This window comes from Columba livia, chromosome 6 (assembly GCF_036013475.1).
Source record: "Columba livia isolate bColLiv1 breed racing homer chromosome 6, bColLiv1.pat.W.v2, whole genome shotgun sequence".
Classification (NCBI taxonomy): domain Eukaryota; kingdom Metazoa; phylum Chordata; class Aves; order Columbiformes; family Columbidae; genus Columba; species Columba livia.
This window is the reverse complement of record NC_088607.1, coordinates 2752025-2758024: the sequence shown is the minus strand read 5'-3', so window position 1 is coordinate 2758024 and position 6000 is coordinate 2752025.

Genomic DNA, 6000 nt, shown 5'->3' with positions numbered 1-6000 from the left:
GTCCACATACACACTGTATGTTTGTCTATACATAAGACAGCTTTGCTTTTCAGAACTACTAGATAATGGTGTATATGTGAAAGAGGGCAGGCTTGCTAGCTTCCTAGAGAAAAATTTGCTCTCGAAATTATTTTGGACACCTGTAATAAATCAATATAAATGTTGAAATAAAACTCTGGGGTTTATTCTTGCAAGTCCATGCCAGGGAACATTTCTTGAAATAAGTGATGCCATCCTCTTTTCTCTAAAGAGAAATAAGAGTATTATCTACAGAAAAGGTCAATAGTCTGTTCCCTGACTCTCTTTTAAAAATATTTAGAGGGAAAGCAGAAGATGCTACCCTGTTCAGCTCCTTTCTTATACTGACTCCATGTACCTGCTGCACTCCTCTTTGACTGAGGACTTTGATACTCTCTTATAACTTATAGCCTCCTACCAGCTTTACCTGTGCTAGCTGTGCTGCTTTGCAATAAGCTGCCTAAAAGTGTTTTCAGCTTGGGTTTCATAAAAAAAAGGTCTGAATAGTCACCCAAGAATTAATCAGAAGCTACAGATCCTTTTCAGTAACCTCCTTTTTCTTTGCTTTCAACAGTGGAAATTATTTCCAGATTAACATTAGTCACCCTCTGTCTGCAATGAAATAACTTGAATGCACACTTGCTCGCAGGACACTTGAACATCTGTGGGCATGTTTCATTCATTATCTCATATTAAACCTAGAGGTACTATTAAAATCCAATATACTGTGCAACAGTTTTGATCTGCAGGGAGCACTGTGATATTTGTAACAGAAGCGACTGCACACAGCATTTAAAACTTAACTGATGTGTCCATTAAATATTTCTTTGAATTATATCCCTTTGTGTGTGTGTTTTCTTCTCATGCAAAATTTCATTTCTAGTGAATTGTTGGAAAAATAAACCAACCTTATTTCAAAATCTGGGAACCGTGGTCACTCAAGCGTGTCTCAACTTATGAGGCCAGGACTGAGGGAAGCAGAATGAAGGGGGAGATGGTGATGAGTAACTACCAAGATGGTATTGGTGAGCAAAGGCCAGTGCTGTGACATGGGGCCAAACTTATCTTCTCATATTCTTGAAAGACAGATGAAGATGGATGAATATGGGTTGTCCATTTTCTTCTTCTCTACCTTTACAGCTATATGCTGTGCTTGGAAAACAGCACTTTATGGGCTGAGAAACCTTACTTATAAACTAGAAACTGCTACTTGAGAGGTGTTGTACCAAGTTGCTCTGACCTTAATAGTCATCCACAGCCAGCAGCAAGTTTATTCTTGTGGATAAGTCAGTGTGGTTTCTGGTTTTGTGTGTGTTTTGTTTATTCCCCTTTGCTGGTTGGGGATTTGACAGTAGCATCAAAGCTAACATATAACCTGCAGTATATATCATGACTCTCTTTGTTTAGTCCCTTTTGCTGTTGTTCCCTCCCTGCAGACAGAGTGTTAAATCTGATCAATACATGGGTTTGTTCTTAAGAGTTGTATGTTTGTGGGTTTTTTTCTTACTTCCAGCTTGCTGGTAAAACATCCCATGAAAACGCTGGTGGGGAGGTTGCAGTCCAGCTGCTCCATGTCCCTTGGAGCTGCTTTTCCACAAAACGTGGAGTCAGGAAACAAGCCATTGACATTTTCTGTAGATAATATCAGGGCTTTTTATTTTACATCACAAAGGCTAAAGTATTATGTCATATATACTGGAAGGTAGCTGGGTGCAGTGTGATGAGGGATGGGTAAGAACAGGACCTGCAGCTTTCCATGGAGTTCAAAGCCTGTGGAAGATGTTACACCTACTTACAGAACAATTCCAGTTCTCCAAAGAGACCATGGTCTGTAAACTGAGCACCTAAACTGCTTGTTTGAAAATAGAGGTGAATTCCTATGGCTATAATGTTGATAAATTCAGGACCATAGGCTTAAAATCTGCCATCTTAGCCCTGGAAGTTTTGCACCAGGTGGCAGAACAGTGATCACATCTGTGGTCCCTGCATTTCCCAGACCTTGACCACAGCCTGAACCACAAGCTCTTCATCTCTGATTTAGGCTTAAAAGCAAAGACATCACCACACCCCAAAGGGTAGAGATCACACACGTGCAAAACTGAAAGAAAATTGAGCCCTTATCTTAAATTCTCCAATTCGGGGTGTTTGTGAGGTTCCAGATTTAGCCACCGACCGGGAAATGGAGATTTGCTTCTTAAAACTGTGAGTCATCTCTGCTGAGAAAGGAGATAGGCAGGTTTCAGTCTTGCTCGCTCAGCACTGAAGTGTGTTTTGTTTTACAACCATAACAGGTCAAGAATTTAGTATCACAGAATCGAGTGGGTTGGAAAAGACCTCAGAGATCATCAAGTCCAACTCCAGTCCATAACAGTTCTGTGGCAATACATTGTCTTTTTTCCTGTTACGGTCATGTAACAATGGCTGTGGCATTGCTCGCATTTCAGTCCTGTCAAAAAAAAAAAGGCAAAGGTTACTTCAAAATGGAGAGGGGAAAAATGACTGACAAATGCAGTCTGTGTATTGGTTTCATCATGCTGCATTGAATATGTTTTCATGACTGAGCTGTAGAAAAAAGATCAAGTTGAGAAATTAAGAAATAGAGGGGATTTGTTGTTTGTTTCTCTTGTGAAGAGGGAAGGGATGGGGAAGACAACCCAATAAAAGTGTCTGCAAATGTCTCCTGCCCAGCCCTTCCAGAGATGTGATGCATTCACGATTTATTGTAAGACCTTCATGAGCACATCTGATCTTCATTGTGTATCATTTCTGAGAATGGCCATGCTGTGATCTTCTAAATAAATGGGTCTTTTGGGATAGTCCCAAAATATTTATAGTGTGACAGATATCTAGCTCTGATAATAGTCAGTTAGATATAAGTATTAGTGAAGATATTGTCTATGGTTAATTTTCAATGCTTATAATTTTGCTTACAGGTTTTCAAGGACGGCACTGCTATAACTCATATTAATTGCTGTAGTTAAACACTTGTTCTTTTTTATTCAGCAGTTTATCAGTATTGCAGGAACAATTTGATGAGATGTGTATGCAAAGCTGCTTGATTATCAGTATCGTTTGATTAGGTCAACGTAGGTATGCTTGGATTTGTTTTTATTTTTGTTTGCTTCTTCCAAAAGATGCAAAAGTGTCCATAGAACTTGATGGTTGATTCCAAAGTTGCCCTTGGTGCTCTCTAATCCATGTTACCTTCTCTTTACATGGAGGTGGGGAAAGGAAGTTGAGATTCATGAGGATATTTTAATCCCCATCAGTTTCCCCTTCCAGGATAAACATGAAAAGATCTCCATTATTGTCATGTTAAATTGTTCAAAACTTGATTCAAAGTTCCCGTTCTTGATTATTTTCTATTTTGCATAAATCCAGCAGAACTGTTGTTCCCTATACAGATAGAGCAGCTCACCCTCTGGGAAAGGACGTTTTCGATCACTGTGCTGCGATGTGCTTCTGCTGGAAAGAATTAAAAGTCACATTAAGGTTTAGGAAGAGGCTTGAAAAGGCAGTTTAAAATGCTGGCAAGTGATTAATTGAGCTGCTGCCAAGTTAGAGATGATACGGTGGTGGGAGGTTCCTATGTGGACAGGTACCATGAGAGATGCTCACCGGCTCCGTGCGCACCATCCGTGTGCCGTGCCAGCTCTTCTGTTTGTTCAGTTGTGGGTTTTTTTTTTTGGGGGGGGGATAATGGAATCTTGGAAAAGTTCATCTATTGCCTTGGTAACAAATTTTAAGTTGTCATTTTATTACTTTTACCTTATGTGTTGACAGGAAGATCTTGATTTGCTCCAGTGCAGGTTGTAGTCTTTATTGCACAGAATAATAGCGTACATAGACCAATAATTTGCATGTGTTATCTACTTGCCTTTACTTTGAATAGGATTTTTTATTTGTTTTAAAAGAAGAACAAAAAGATACATGCTAACGTCTGCATAGATGCTAATTAGAGGTGTGTATGTGTTGGAGTTTTAAAGTTGTGTTAGTCCTGTAAGACAACACTGACTCTTTGTGGATAATTAGATCCTGATTTACCTTCCATCTCCTGCTATGTTGGGTTCAACAAGCTTCCCTGTGCAATCCTTCAGCTGTCTTCATCACACCTCTGAATGCTTTGGATTATACTGTCATCTCTGGTCTTTTCCTTTATTAGTCTTTATTTCTGTGCCCAACACTTGATTAGCTTTTCTGAGAGCTGATGAGCACCGAGCTAAAAAATCATCGTGTCTCAGTCTGAGTCAGCTCAATGTATAGAATTTCAAATGTGAACAGGGACACTTTTCAAGTACGCATCAGTTCTCCCATCAGTATGTTCCTATTCCGAACAGCACATGTCCCTGTGGAACAGTAACGGTGACTTCCATCCATTGCAAGATCCGATCGCTAACTCCCACCATAGGTTTCCTGCCTTACATATGTTATCAGGGCCAGACCCTCCCTTATGCCAGAGCTATGTGACTTCCTTAAAAGTCTGAGCTGGGAAACCTTGTAAAATCTTCTTGGAAATCTAGGAAGATTCCATAAAATCTGGACAATGTGATCTTTGTTAGTATGAACACAAGTATAACGAGGTGCACAGTTTACTTTATTGTGCTGCTGATCCTGTGAGTTGCCTATTGTGCATTTATGTTCACAGAATTTATTTGCAGTTTTGTGGATCATCTAATGTGATGGCTCAAGGCTTCTCCCAAACTTGGGGGCTGGCCCTGGGACATGGCTTCGTTTTATTAATATATTGCAGTGTTTTTCATGGTGAGGTGCAAGGAAAACTCCAGATAACAGAATTCCAAGCTCAGCAGAGAGCATCTAAATATAAACTCACATGTTCTTCTAGGTACCATTTTAGGAAACACTTCCTGTAGTGTAAATCACATAATTCTGCATTGGCCTTGTTGACTCTACTGTCCTGCTGCCTCTTCTCTTTGAAGTTTGCCTGTTTTCCTGGTTATTGACTATTCTAGCTGGGAAGTTGCTGCCAAAAGCTGCTGTTAAAGCACTTTCTGTTAAAGCATTTGGCAATGGTGCAATAAAAGAATTCACTAGATTTGCTGATTTTCTTCAGGTGACTGAATATGAACCCATAATTTCTTGGCACTTTACATGAAATGCCTTTTTTTCCCTTTATCCTTGCCATGGCTTCTCATATATTAAATCCTGAGATTCAGTAATGAGGCCAGAAATGCTATATATACAGCATAGGCAGATGTCTAGACTGAAACCCAAAGTCCTTAGGAAATCAAGCTGTAGTTTTATTATAATTAGTGATTTTCTTTGAAGTTCCTATAATTAGTATATCATCCATCTTCCAGTGGCTTATTAGCACTGACAGCTTCCTTGGGCTGTAGACAAACTGAGCACCAGCACATTGATGTATTTGCCCTTTTCTGTAGAAGTCCGTGGGCGTTTCCCATCACTTTGGTTTCTCTACATTGAAGGACGCTTTTCTTCTCAAATATTCCAATTTAGCAGATGGGAGAAAAAGGAGATGAATCTGATCCTTAACATGTGAAAACAAACGGGGTTTTTTTTGTTTGTTTGTTAGGTTTTTAAAAAATTATTTGAATAGGGAAAATGTAAATGTAATGGAGTTTAATCCATCTTCTTTAAATATATCAAGGTTGTCATGAAGAATTTCCTCAAGTAGTGTGTTCTAGGGTAAATTGTTCCTTTATATGATATTATGCAAGCATTAATGCATGACATCAGAATTATATACATACAGCAGAGATAATCACAAGGAAAAAATCATCAGATGAATCTCAGAGATCATCAGAAAACTTGGAAACAAGGAAAAGTATATGACTTTAATTCTTGATCACCTGCTTAACCAAACCAAAGACCGGAGGACAAGTGCTGGTGATGGTTCCAACCAGTGATCTCTTATTTTGGGACAGTTTTAGAACATTTTTAAAATGTTGAAAATTAAACTTTGATTATTTTTTTTTAATCACTTTCTAAGAAAAGCAGACATTT